The sequence below is a fragment of the Siniperca chuatsi genome, linkage group LG15 (assembly GCF_020085105.1).
Source record: "Siniperca chuatsi isolate FFG_IHB_CAS linkage group LG15, ASM2008510v1, whole genome shotgun sequence".
Classification (NCBI taxonomy): Eukaryota; Metazoa; Chordata; class Actinopteri; order Centrarchiformes; family Sinipercidae; genus Siniperca; species Siniperca chuatsi.
Window position 1 is genome coordinate 19,752,900 of NC_058056.1, and position 15,372 is coordinate 19,768,271.

Here is a 15,372-nt window from a genome sequence, read left to right on the forward strand (position 1 = left end):
GTTAGCTAGCTGGCAGCACAGTTCTAAGAGGCGGGGACACATGTAACTGGCTAAAATTGAGAGGGGCAGGATTTCAGAGTTTTGAAAAAGGACATTTTTTAAATAAAAATGCTGAAATAACATTTCATAATAACGGGTTGAGTTTGATTTATTTATTTATTTATTTAATACTGTACACTTTGGGACTCCATATAATACAGACTGGATCTACAAATGAGAGGCATGGTGCCACTGTTATTGGCACGAAACTGTGGGCCCTGTGACAACAACTCAACAGTAGCTCTGACACAATATCTATAATCCTTGACATGTTCTAGGGTCCCTGTCCAGCTCTGGGTGAAAACCCTTTATTTCCACAGTGTCAACTTCTCACCGACTAAGGAAAACTATTTCACTTTTGGCTGGGTGACAATGTATTTTTGACACCATCCAGTGGGTTTCTGAAAAGGATTCACAAGCCTAAGAGACAGGAAAATATATATAACATATAGCGTGAATCACCAAGATTGGACTTCTCACATAAGAAATATATGAAGACATTTTATATTACATACTATAACTGAAGTGGACATCCAAATAACACACCTCCAATGATGGCTGCAATAACAACTCACCACAGTAAGTGCTTGAAGGTGAAACAATGAGCGAGCATAGTGTTCAGAAACCAGATAGAGGGAGAAACAGGCTCAGGGTCGGCTGTTTGTGTTTGCTGCTTGTCGTCGGCAGCAGATCAAGATGACTGAGTGTAAGCGAGCTAGTCAAGGCCGAGCCAAAGAATCCATATCAGGAGAGAAGCAGAGTAGTGAAAGGCAGATCAATGTGCAAACAACCCAGCCTTGCAACAGCAAAGAAAACACAAACCCTCTCCTCTGGCTAGAAGACTTTGTTTTTAAAATTCTGCACTCTTATCTTAAGTCAGGGCTGAAAAAAAAGGCTATAAAATATTTTTAAAAATATATATGAAATGTTTAGTTTCTATAAGTCTTGGCCTTGAAATGTTAAAGGGGTAATCTGTGAGAACTTGTTTTTGTTTTATTATGTCTCTGTCTGTGGCGCCTCAATGCTATGGTATTTATGCTTTTTACTCTGCAGAGGGCACTTATCTTTCCGACAAGGAGAAAAGTCTTTCTTGGATTTTATGTTGCTAAAGTTAAGTTCATGTTGCTGTAGATGGAACTCTGTTTGTCTTTTTAGCTTTGGTTGCTATTGTTGCTCATGCAAACTACCCAGTTCATTTATTTCAAACAAACAACTGCTGCTGCGTGTTTAGAACCACAAATATAAGGCTTTCATGAGCTTGAATCGCTGTTTTAATTGCAAAAAGGGAGTAGAAAAAACGATATTTATTTGCACCAACTGTCGTGTAGTACGAACTAATGGTAGAACCCACAATGCAGAACACACGAGCGATAGTGATTAAAGTCACTCTTTATTGCCAAGCAAAAGGCGGAGAGGGAAGGGGGGGGGGAGATCTTCAGGGCGGAGTTCCCTGTGTAGCCTCCGCAGGAAACGGGAAAGGTAATGGTAACCCAGGAGCGTCGACTGGTGGCGGAGGGCAGAGACTGGCCGTCAGTGGGAACCCCAACTTAGAGCAGGACGGTATCACCCAGATCTGGCTCCGTGGAGAGGTAGATGGGAAGAAACACAGTGGAGCATAGGAGGGGCAGGCAGGCAAATGGAAATCCAGACAGGAGCAGAGATGACTGTGATCACCGCCACAGAACAACCCTGTGGCAGAACAAAGACCAGAATAAGAACAAGATATCAAAATACTCAATAGTCGGTACTTATCTTGAAAATACTTGGGAGCCGTGACGTAGTGGTCGATCTAGTGTACGTGGACGCGTTGGTGTTGTGGGAAAGCCTGGTATTTAACTGTGGAGACTGATGAATGATTGCAGCCAGGTGAGCCGATGATCAGCAGCAGGTGTGGAACCCACGGAGTCAGACCAGGTGACATACATACACACACACACACACATATCCAAGGACACGTTGGGGGACACACAAGCCACATGAGGAAGGGGAAAACAACAGAGAACACAGGGCTGGAGGAGGTAAGGTGGCAAACTACCACACCAACAGGTTAAGGATTATTATGACTGGATGGATAGATGGATGAGGATTGTATTATTACTTGGATGTCTATAGAATAGGACACCTTGCTCTTTAAAATACACCAGGTGAATCCAGGGAAAATTAACAATGATTCCTCAACAATTTTAAAATTTGACAAGCCGATGAACATAAGGTGGAGGAGGTGGGTTAAAGAAGATTTTAAATCCTGAAGACAACTGTTAAGTGCAAAAGGGAGTGCAACTCAATATTTGTGAAATTGCACCTTTGCTTTCTGTTTTGCTTCTTTCATCCTCTGTTTCTTCATTTCTATTGTCAGTCTCAGAGGCTATTTCGCCATCCATCTCTCTTCTTGGCCACATCAGAGAATGAAGCGCTATACAGCAGACAAAAGAGATACACAGAGAGACAGATAGATCAGGAGGTGGTTGAATTATCTATGCAGTGAATCACAGCAGTTACAACTTGTGATCATAGAAGGATTGAGAGGCAGGGAGACAGAACGAGAGTGACAGGAGGACAGAGATAGAGAGAGAAAGAAGCAAAAACAGGTGAGCAGGGGTGGGGATGTAGTTGAAAGTAAGAAGAGAATAGAGCAGTGGAGGGAATCGATGTTCCCCATGCGATCTATAGAACTCTCAATTATCCTACTGCAGCCTGTCGACGGCAGCTCTTGAGATGAAGAGGGAAGTGAAAAAGGGAGGAAGAGGCGGTGGAGGAAACGTCAGTGCGAGCAAGAATAGGTCGCCCCTGTATCTACTTGCAGTGAAGAATGTGATGGCGAACTCTGTGCTGCAATGCAAATTTACTGTCCTGTTTGTCTAGCGGTGCCGGCTGCAGAGGACAAAAACACAAGACACAGGAGAGGAGAGGAGAAAAAACATAGAGAGAGAGACAGCGACAGAATGGAAATGAGACACAGAAAGAAAATGAGAGCTCAGAACAAAGGGAGGGAGGGAAAAAGATGAAGGAAAAGAGAGACAAAGACAGCAGAAGGGGAAAAGGGGAGGGATGCCTTGAATGGAAGACAGAAGAAACAGGAGGACAAAATAACGAGATGTGGAGAGAGAAGGAAAAGAAAAGGGGGTAAATAAATCCAGTAGAAGCCTTCCACTTACAGCAGCTGACTTCCTCTGAGAAAATCAATGTGACTGTAGCCAGAGTCCCCACAGGCCAAAAAAAAAATAAAAGATCCACTCTGCATGAGCATTTTCACACTTACCACACATGTTGGTTATGCTACACCTGTGAGGACACAGTATTGACTCACCACTCATTCACTGGAGGCTTACCAAACCTAGTTTTCTGGCAATGCAATACCAAATATAAGCCGGCAATGGGTTATATATGGCTGCCAGATCTAGCTATATTTTAGGTTGCAGACTTGGGTACAATGTCTACATGTCAATGTCCTTGGACCAGAACCCTGCGTGATAGGTCACTGCCATCGGTGTGTGAGTGTGTGCGTGAATTGGCGAATGAGCAGCAAAAACCTTGTAAAGTGCCTGAGTGCTAAATAAATGTAGCCATTTATCATTTTTCAAGTTCAGGGCATGAGTCCAGCAATCAGGTGTGTCGGACTTAGGCCATGATTTTGATTTTGAGACTTGTAGATGTCTTTTACCATTCAGTATCACTGAATCAAGTGGGAAACTGACAAATCCAAAGTGCAATGGGAAAAAAAGGAATTGCAATTGTTTAGCCAGGAGGCTATATCATGTAACCAAAGACTGGTGTTTGTTCAACCATTTCAGAACAAACTATCCCTTGCTGTCATGAGGATCCTCTGTAAGTAGAAAAGGCAGAAGTAGTGTGATGTTGTTGTACTGTACCAACAGTCGACATTGGTTTCTTTTTAACAGTTAAGTTTTCCTAACCTTAACCATAACAACAAGTACTTGTATTTGTCTAAACTTATCCAGACCTTAACCATAAAGTTGTAGAAAAGGTTTCAATCGTAGTCATCTGGACACTGTTTTCAGAATCAAGACGTTTCGGCTCCCATCCGGGAGTCATTCTCAATGTGAAAAATGGTCTGAGAACTGAAAGCTGGAAGTTGTTTTTGAACACACTGACTAGCAGGCTACTTTGTCGTTTATATGCGGATTGCTCTTGCATAAGTAAGTTAAATGTGTTTTGGGAAACTGCTCTTCTGTATTCAACCCATTTTTAACTATTTAGAAGCAGTGTGTAGTCACAGCACTGTGTAATAGCTTACATCCATGTCTTTTGATGTGGGAGGAAGCACCCAGAGCATCTGAAGGAAAACTTGAAAACTAGGAGAACATGCAAACTCCACACAAAAAGTCCCAAGTTGGGTTCAAAACCAGGACCTTCTTACTGGCAACATTGCTCCCAGCTGGGCCCCACTGTCCCCAGCCTGCTCAGCTAAAGTATGCTAAAGTGTGCACTGTGCACCACCTGCCCAGGACCAAAAAAAAATGGAACAGCTAGCAAGCCAAAGACCCAGTCTAATTTCACAGAAATTGATGAAGACCAAAACAAAGCACGAAAGAGATGCCAAGTCACCAGAAACACAATTCCAAATGAATGCTGATGTTGTTCAGTGAGGTGATTAGCTTAGCTTAGCATAAAGACTGGAAGCAGGGGGAAACAGCAAGCCTGGCTCTCTCCACAGTTCAAAAGTATACCTACCAGTACCTCTAAAGCTCACTAATTAACATTGTATTTCTATTGTTTCATATACAGAAATGTCGTAGGTGAAATTAGGTGCTGTAACATTTTTTCTGCTGGTTGCCCGACAACCTGCCATTGACAACAAGACTCTAAGCTAACTCAAAGGAATAGAAACAGCAAAACTCTGCCTAAAACCACAAGTTGTTATGTTTACATTTCTGTTTGGGTTAGGATTAAACAAAGGAGATAAAACTTGTTGATCAGTGAGCTTTAGAGGTGTTGGTAGATGTATTTGTAGAGCAAGCTTTCACCCTGCTTTATGCTAAGCTAATCACCTCCTGGCTCTAGCTCTGTACTTAACACAGACATGAGTGTGGTATCGACCTTCTCATCTAACGCTGGGAAAGAAAGCAAATAAGCCTATTTCCCAAAATGTAAAACTAATCCTAAAATCTAAAATTACTGTAATTCAGTCCTCACAAGTATAGCTAAACCAGAACACACACACACACACACACTCAGAAACATGCTGCACAATCAATGAGATACCCCCATCAGACTAAACACACACGCACTGCCAACATAGATACATTAACACGCTACACAGAAAAATAAATGCAATCTTAAGATGTGTTGATGACTCATTTTAATCAATAGGAGACAGTCTAGCTGCTCCAATCTCTGAGGACGGCTGGCTCTCCCAACTCAGTGGGGGGTACTGGGAGAGATCAACCGGATCGATAGATCACTTATACTCTGAGGGGAAAGAGAGAAGCAAAACCAATCCATGAATCGGTTGAGTTATGTGTGCGAGAGCGAGAGAAAGAAAAGAGATTGTATGTAGAGTATGTTGATGTGAAGAGAAAAGAAGAGAAGAAAAAAGATTTGTGGCACTAAGAGCTCTTCTGGGTCTGTGAGACCCAATTCTCTTTAAAGGAACGTCATCATCCTCCCTTAGTGCCACTGTATGTGTGTGTCTGTGTGTGTGTGCATGTGTGTGAGCATGCACGCATACAGTATATGTGTGTTTATGTGTGATAATTGGGCGTAAACAACAGTGAGACAGTAATTAGGGAAATGCCATTTCCCTTCTCTTCTCAGCTGTATTGTCTTTAAAGGTGCCTATGATTATGATTGATGTGCCTTTTATTTAGTGTGTGCGTGTGCGTGTGTGTGTGCATTTGCGCGTGCGTCCGTGTATGAGATTGTGATAAAGGGTTAATGTATTCGAACTCAAGCTGTGCTGCATTGAAAGGGGGCCGTACCGAGTCATTATGGTCAGTAAGACATCCATTGATCAAACTGTCAAGTATCTATTTTTGTGTGTATGTGTGTGTGAGTCTGCGTGGTTTCGAGTGTGTGTGTGCTTGCACCTGATAAGCTAATTGCATCTTGGCCAATGGAAATACACAGTCTAATGGCTCAGAAACATCCAGTTAATTAGCACATATAACAACAGGCAACGATATAGTCACTTAACACATTTGCCCTCATCCAACACATTATTCAACTCACTGTGTTTGCTGTTCTTCTTTTTCCTTTCTTTGTGCTGCTGGTATGTGCATACACCTACACATGATACTAACATGCATGCACACACCCACTTATGCTGTGTCTCTTACATGCAAACGTCTGTGCACACCAGCTGAAAATGGGGCTACACAATGTGTGAAGAGAGCTGAGAGGTTGTGATATCTTAGGGAGCTGATTTACAGTGCAGGAGTGTGTTTTACATTAACACATACATACACACACACACACATATGAACAAGACACAGATACATACAGACACAGATGCTTGCCAACACAATAATTTATTCAATCTAAAAAAAGGAGTTAGCTGCTGAATCCCTCCATCATAACACAACCCCTTCAAACCTGAATGCACACAACACACATGAACACACCAAGGCAGGATTCTCATACACATGTACAAAAACACACATGTATCACACATACACACACACACACAGATCACACACACAGAGGTATCTGCAATAAAATGGGATTAACTGTGGCTGCAGCTAATCCTGTTTGTTTGGTTGTTTTTTTAAAGTCTGATTTTTACTGCACCACATTCCCAACAAGCTCTGGATTTGAAACCCAAATCTGTCAATTTCCCCTTTCTCAGGCAGAGTGGGCAACCACTTTGCTGTACTGTACCTCACACATGAGCATGTTAAAAATCTAGAGAGGAATCATATTAGTGTCTTTATCTTATCTCTATATCCATCCAAAAGGAAATTGTGATCTGACGTGATTTAACGTAGCTAACGTCACTAACTCCATAAATGTTTTCACTGCTCTGGTAGCTTAAAGGTTAAAGCTTGAGAATGAAAATTCTGGTTCAGCTCCCCAGGTCAGCTCATGGAAAGTGTGCTCTGGAAAAATGAATGAGAAAGGCAGTTAGCACTCACATGCTCCAGTGGAGCCGCTCAGCAGTCGACAGTAGCAGACAGGGGTTCTACTCCCAGGTGTGAATGTTTGTAAAAGCAGCGATATACCAGAAACAAAATTGAACTTGTGCAAATCCAACTGCTGTCCATCACGGTACTGCGAGCAATACTCACTGCAATTTAAGATCTGTACGTTTAGACACTCCAGATGGGTGTTCTTACAAATTGCAAGTTAAAAGGTCAGTTAACCCAAATCACAAAAAAACATATTTTCTCTCTGCCCCTAGTTGTATCTAGCCATGCAGAGAGCGTAGTTTTAAGATATCTGCTTCTGAAATAGGCGCCTTCACCCCAATACAGTGGAGATTAATGTAATTGTATGTTTTTGCTGCTCAAAGCAATAACAACAAGCATATGTAAATAAAGGTTAAAATGAACACATTTGCATCTGGTGAAGGGCGCGTACCACTTCTTTCAAAAGGATAGATCTTTCGGTTTGAATTGAAACTCTCCACAAATGCTTCCTGCAGCTTCTGTCCCCTGTTCTGTTTGACCTGATTTATCTGTCTAACTTCTGGCTGGATAAGCTTTGCAGCTTTCTCTATGATCTTGTCTAAATTTACATCTCTCTACATGCCCCTCTAATCGTGGCTGAGGAGAAGTTCTCATCACAGCTGATGAAAGAGTAAGAGGTCGATCAAATGCAAAGCAAGCTCTCTAAAGCCTCCTTTGCATCACATATCGCTCTGTCTTTGTGGCCTACAGCTCAAAACACCACCAGGATGGTCTGAAGGCAGCGCTCCCATGAAAATCAATGATCAAACTTTGGTATTTCTCCATAAAGACAGTGTGAGAACACTTTTGAAAATATGGGGAATGATTAGTGTGAATGAGTGTTTGTTTTCAGTTGTAATATAGATAGCAGGACAAATCTGTGTGTTTGTGTGTGTGTGTGTCTGAAATAGGGGGATGTGAGGAAAAACAAATTCACTGCATGGTATCTGATGGACTAGAATGACCAGAGACGTTTGTCCTTTAACGTCCCAGATACATTAACAATGTGGTGTATAATATGCTTGTCAGCATAAATCATTGTCAAGTTTAATGTACACTGCAAAACAATACAAACACGACACAGTGAGGTTATAGAGCAGCAGTACCATCAGATCCAACAGCACTGAGGTGCCAAAACTACAGGTTTTAATCACTTGTTAAGCACAAACATTCAACAGGCTTACAGGAAAATATGCTATAGTCACTGATTTTCTCTATTTCAAAGTTACCCTGTGGAGTTTTTGACCACTACTAGCACTATGAAGCAATATTTTTATGAGTGGGCCCCCATTTTGTCTGTATGGTACACACATCACGCAAGCAGGTGAGTGACGATAAACAATCCTGTCTCTGGTTTCATGCTATTGTGCTGGCTGACAGTTAGTGGCGGTATTGCACAAAGAAGTGTTGCAATGCACCTGCAACGCCAGTGAAGAAGAAAACTAGCAAGCTAGCAATCATGGCTGTAATCACTGCATGATTTAAAACATTCAATAAATTGTCATTTCAAATGTTTTTTGAGGAAGGAAATGCACTCAACACATTTTGTTAGATCTCAAGGATACACACAATGTCAGAAACACTGAATGTAAACATAAACTAAACAACTGTAGTTTGTTTACAAGAAAACTCCACAGGGTACTTTTAATTTTTCCAACCAAAGATTGCTTGAGTAAAGTCCCATCGGTTGCAACCCAGTCTGTCTGCTCAAGTCACTAATACCTAAAAGTCATGACAGGAATCTTACTAGGTCCAACTAGGTTGGACCTAGTAAGATTTCCAGCACAGCACAAGTTTGAATTGAATGCCGTCACATTAATACAAAGGCTTCAACGGCACAAGGTTAAAAACACACCCAACTTTGCAGTTCCCCTCAAAGGATAAACACCATCATCTTGGCAACCCAAACATTATTCTTATTAACAGCTTAAAACTGATCTATGATGCTTTAATAAACTTTCGTTTCGTTTCTCTGCTAGCATTGTAGCCTATTTTGCTTCACCCCTCCAACACACTACCACCAGTGTCAAGACCCTGTCTATGACTCCCTAGAGGTAATCCCCTACTGCCTGTTATTTATAGGGCTCTAACCCTGTAAACTGATAGAATTGACAAAGTCTCAAAGTCTCTTAATCACTTGTGGCATCTTTCCTGATTGCACTCTCTTTGTATGGTGTACCTAAAAGGACTGTGACTGGGATATTAATGGGGATGTGCATGCTCTCTCAGAGGGGACATGTAAAAGCTGGATAAATCTCATCTTACCAGAAGTACATTGTACAGTATGCACCTTAACCTACTGCTATAAACACCTTCAGTGCCACCATGTGAGAAAAGCATGGAAGCTACTATAGTATGTAGATTAACAAGCTTTTCAGAAACTACAGTTCAAAGATAGTAAAAATGACGGATAAAAGTTTAGCAGAAGTTCACATTTTCATAGAGGATTTTAGATCATTAATCATCCTATATACAGGTATGTGCTCAATTCTGCTGTCTGAACTGATTTCTAACAGCAGGTGGAGACAATGGTTAACTGTTTTTGTACAGGGCAGAGTGGTGTTCAGTTGCCACAAAGGGCTGGAAGATGTGCTACACTTAATACATTTGCAAAACTGCTTTTATACTGCAGTTCACTTTAAATAATGTGTAGAGATGCTAATAAGACATCTGAAGGGCTTTTGTGTTCCTTTAAAACCCTAATTCATAATTTCTGCACATGTCCCTTGATACATCCATGTGACTCCTCTGCTGGTTTGAAGTCAGTTTTAGATTAACTTGATAGTGAAATTCATTCAAACAAAATTGAATATGACAACTAAAAGACAACTTGTTCTATTCAAACTCTCCAGGAAGTGAACTTCATTTACTTAAATTTTACATTAAAAGTTTGCACCCTGCCTCTTTCCCAGTGCAATGCACAGGATGGGCTCACATTTACTTTGGTGATCCTGCTGCTTAAAATCAATATTTTTATATTAACAATGGCTCAAAAGACTGTGTGTAATGTGTAAGTGGTCGCTCATAGTGCTGAGCCCACCCAAGACCCAAGAATTATCACTCAACTCTGCAGCTCCTCTCAGCTCAACGGACATTTTTAGCATCTTTCAGCTCATTGTTTTGGTTCACTCTCACTGCTCAAACTCACTGTAAGCTACGTGCTCAGCACCAAACGGCAGACAGACAAAGTTACAACTAGCTGGTGAACATAGTGGAGCATTTAGCACCTAAAGAGTCTGATATTTCCCCCAGGAGTTGGTGGAGAAAGGTGAGTGACTATTGGACTTACATTAGTCAGGTGGCCAAAAACTCCAAAGAAATGCTAATGTTGCTCTGTGTCTGCTGGCTGTGTAAATAGGCAACTGTTTGCTAACAAGTTCCCCATATTAACCTTTTAAGGTAATATTATTACAATGCTGTGCTTACAGCTGGTCTCTGCTGCCCCAAGTGGCCAAATAGGTCAGTTTTGCAGGTTTAAAATACCGTTCTGGCACACATGTAGATTTTTTTCTACGCATTTGAAAACTGTAAGTCATTCCACTCCTCATCCTCATTGTATAAAATACTGTATTTCCCCAGCTAACATAAAAATTGGAAATAAAACCAGAGCTACCCATTCTGAATGAAACCTATTCTGAAGGGCAAATATTGAAGCTACCATTTATAGTCTGCTGTGTGCTTTGCAGCCTACTAGATGGGAACTTGGAGCTCCCTAATAGGTTAAGGACACAGCCATTATAACACAACACATAGCCTTGTTAGAAAATTCTGGAAAGGAAGGAAATGATGAGTGACTTAAAACAATGAAGTACAGTTCGTCTTACACTTTAGATTGTAAGGATTCCCGTTCAGCAGCTGTCCACAATGTGTGTGTGTGTGTGTGTGTAACAATGTTTTTAAGGCCAGACTGACGCAGCAACAGAGAATCATGGTTAATGTTTGCTCTTTGCTGACTTCTGCTGGTGGAAAACAACATTTACTCTTAAAAAAGAAGTTTGACTACCAGTAAGATTACTGATGCTGCTGATCAACTGATCACTACTATTACCATAACCACCAATACTGATTGTTGCCATCTACTGTACATAAGCTGGATATGGTAAAACATGTAAAGATTGGATAACAACGAGAAATCGCAAAGAAAAGAGAAAGTGGTTTAAATAAATATGCTGTTGTTAAAGTGTTATAAGAGGCATTTTTTCTCAAGGAGTATGATAGCGATTTGTGTCAACATTTATATTGGCTTATAGGGTCAGTGGCAGAGAAATACATGAAATTACAACAATATGACTCTGAATGTGTTCAAAACCATCTTTAAATGGTATCCCTGTTTTCTTTTGTGTTTACTGTTGATGTTATACAGTTGTTTTTGTTTTGTTTGTTAGTCTTTCCACTGTTCCAACAATCACCAACTCTGGTTTGGTCGAAATAAATCCTTAATTCACCGTTTGATGAGGAAAAAAAAACAGCTCTCCTCACAGACGAACAGTTTCACACAGGGACTCACATGCACTAACATGCACGCGCAGCTGGTGGCTGTATAAACAAAGCACAGAGAGGCTGCAATAACAGTAGCTGCATTCATTACTGACTTGGTTTGAGTTAAGTTATAAACAGATATGTTCTGACTTTCATCCTCACCTCCAAATGCAGCAGCAGCAGCAGCTCTCAGTTACTCCAGTGTGTTGATTTGCCATGAGCGAATGCGGCTGCGCACATTTGGGGCAGTGCTGTACCTACATTTTTGGGGGGTGCTTATGTGATTAAACAATGTTTGAAGTCATATTTGTCTAACAAAGTGAGTTTGTTTCACTAATCTATTTCACATCTGTATAGGACATTGCAGTAAGGACAGATGTTTCGGCTCCCATCCGGAAGTCATTCTCAATGAGGGTTGAGAGAGATTTGAGAATGACTTCCGGATGGGAGCCGAAATGCCTTGATTCTGAAAACAGTGTCCAGATGACTACGACTGAAACCTTTTTCTACAATGGAACACTCCTGGACGAATGAAGGACTACACCGTCTTAACAGGGGTTTAGGTTTATGTGTCCTATTTGTTATTTCAAGAATCCAGTATTAACAGCAAACATAAAAAAAACTTCATTTGTAACATAATTTTCACTCTTAACATCAAGCTAATTTGCTGAGTTAGTGAAAATCACAAAATAAGAGTTCATCACTTCAGAACATTTCACCAAATTAACTTTGGCATCAAAAAGACAGATGTTACTGAAACATCACACACACAACCGTATTAACCGGTTAACCGTATTCTTACATAGAGGAATTTAGTGAGGAGTCAGTGTGCAGGATAAAACTTGGTCACATTTACATCCCTTCAGGTCTTATTGCAGTAACGACAGAGCGGGTTTGCTTTGTTATTCAAATGTGTGATCTCTAACTTGGATTCCTAATTCTGCCTCAGACTGGGGATCTATTTTGTATGTGGCAGGATGAACGAGGCAAAAGAATTCAGATAGAAGTTTTTTTTCCCCTCCATTGCTACCTTCATCTTCATCTTCACTGTGAGACCACCCAGGACGTACAGGCCCATCCCAAAGCCACATGGGCCTTTGAGCACTTGCCCCTTCCGGATCTCTGAGCAGACCATCACCCCTCTCAGCAATACCAAGCACTTACTGGTGTCAGCCTACATGGACCAGAGAGTGAATGGCTTTGATATACGCATCATCAGCATATTTAGGAGAGACTCCATCCAGACCCTTTACTGTATTTTCTGCTGTGCAGGCCAGTTATCAACTACAACTACGGCAACAATTTCACCACACTCGGACAACTTTGGTTTTCCCTTCGTCACTACGGATGTCATCTGTCAGATTCCTCAAAACTGCAAAGCTACACATGTTACTCTTCTGACAGACAGAGTGAGGGAACTTAATCAGATTTGGCTTCCTATAAGAAACAATGAGAAGGAGGAGAAAAAGTTGCAGTTTAACTTCACAGTCTGTGTCTCCAATCTGTTTGGAGACTACAACAATGTGCTTCAGTTTGCACAGACCCTGGAGATGTACAGGTCAGCACAGCAACACCACCACAAACCACAATGTCAAAAAATGAGCTGAAAATGCGTCTCTTTGACACTATAAAAAATGTTATATCGTAAGCCTTGCAAATGTGCTATTTGTTGCAGCGCCTCTGCATTGCATCACATTATACAGGTGTTTCTGTGACTGTAGTAATTTTTTGATATAATTCCCTTGACGCACTGGCAGACGCAAGTGGCTTTCTTGCTACTGGTTTATTTGAAGGCTTCTCTCCAAATCTACTGTGAAAACTAAACAAACTAAACACACAATATTGACGAGAAAATATGGAGATGTTAGCTTAACATAAAAAATAGCATGCACAACATGTGTAATAATGTTTTACCAAAGTACAATAAAGACAAACAAAACAAAATACCACGTTGGCTGCATGCTACGAAAAAGGGAATAGTCTTCGAGTCTTCAGTTTCCTTATAACCGTTTTAAACTGTGACCAGCATAAAACTTTTCACCTGAGCATATAAGATGTCCATGCTTACTGCTTGCTTGCCAGTCTCGCTTACTTCGCGAGAGAAGTAAGACTTGACTGGGTGTCAACAGGGTGGTGAGCTATAACACCAGCTGCGGCCCAGTCCTTGACCGCCTGCTGCAGGGCTACAGCAAGGAGGGCTTCGTGGAGATGGTTCCTTGGCCCATCCACCAGCATCTGAATCCATCTCGTGGCCAGCCGACAACACTTAATGAGTGCATTTACAGATCCATGGACCGGTCCCGCTACGTCTTGCTGAACAACATAGATGAGATTCTAATGCCATACCAAAAAAAAAACAACCTGATGTCTCTGATGAACATGCTCTAACACACTCTTTCTCTTTGGCATCAGGCCTAAATCTCAATATATCGAAATGTGAAATCTTAAGCCTGTATAACACTGAGGAAACATTAATGTGTGATATACCAGTTTAAAAAAGTATTAGATACCTTGGAATCCATATTTCTAAAAATCTTAAAAAAACATCAGGAAAATAATTTTAAGCCCAAAATACAAAAAGCAAAAAATATATTCAATATGTGGCTTCAAAGAGATTTATCTTTGTTAGGTAGAGTTCTTTTAAGTAAAGCAGATGGTATCTCTAGATTTGTTTACCCTACCCTCTCTCTTTTTATTCAACCTTCCCTCCCTAAGGAAATAAATAACACTTTAATTTCATTTGAAAAAATAAATGCTATCACTTAAAAAAGAGATCTTAGCAGGCCTGAGAGGTGTAGGTGGCATGGAGGTGCTGGAATAATATAACATTAATATTAATATTAATAAAACAATAAGAGGAATACTAATTATAGGAATAATAATGATAATAATAGTAATAAGACTAATTATAATAATTGTAGTGTGGTTGTTGAGCAGGAACATGAGGGCAGTAGGGGGCCCGCAATCATAGATCCAGACTCTGCAGCTCCGGAGGCAGAAATACCTGCTGAAAGCGACAGAAGGAGAGAGGAGAGAGAAGATGTCGAGTTAGTAACATGCATAAATGGGATAAGAATGTGGATAGATAGGGAGGGAGAGGAGGAGAGAGGTGCATCATGGGAAGTCTCCAGGCAGTCTAGGCCTATGGCAGCATAACTAAGGGATGGTTAGGGTTCACCTCACCCAGCCCTAACTATAAGCTTTATCAAAGAGGAAAGTCTTAAGCCTACTCTTAAATGTGGAGATGGTGTCTGCCTCCCGAACCCAAACTGGGACCTGATTCCACAGGACCTTGATAGCTGAAGGTTCCCATTCTACTTTTGGAGACTCTAGGAACTACAAGTAACCCTGCATTCTGGGAGTGCAGTGTTATAGTCGGGTAATAAGGTAGGAGCCAGTACAGAGAAGCTAATATTGGAGAAATATGTTCTCTTTTCCTAGTTCTTGTCAGCACACATGCTGCCATATTCTGGATCAACTGGAGACTCTTAAGGGACTTATTCAGGCAGCCTGATAATAAGGAATTGTAATAATCCAGCCTAAAAGTAATTTTCTATTTTTGTGTTAATTAAATATGGTTGTGATAAAGTGCCATCTGTCGTGATGAGAGTACAACAAATGCAATGCAGCGACACAATGATAGTTAATGTTTGTTCTCTGGTGACATCTGCTGGTGGAAAACAAGTTTTACTCCTAAAAGTTTGACTCCCTGGTAAGATTACTTCTCCAA

The 15,372-nt window shown here is 40.9% G+C and overlaps 1 long non-coding RNA gene and 1 pseudogene across 1 annotated transcript; one reads left to right on the plus strand and one right to left on the minus strand.

The window, feature by feature from the left end:
- Positions 1 to 1,031: 1,031 nt before the first annotated feature.
- Positions 1,032 to 3,400, minus strand: LOC122862100. The gene is made up of 3 exons (XR_006374633.1): positions 2,728 to 3,400; positions 2,342 to 2,452; positions 1,032 to 1,728 (listed from the first exon to the last, which is right to left on the minus strand). It is a non-coding gene; the product is annotated as an uncharacterized LOC122862100 (long non-coding RNA).
- A 5,063-nt stretch (positions 3,401 to 8,463) lies between these two features.
- On the plus strand, positions 8,464 to 14,045 carry LOC122862233 (annotated as a pseudogene).
- The last annotated feature ends 1,327 nt before the right edge of the window (positions 14,046 to 15,372 follow it).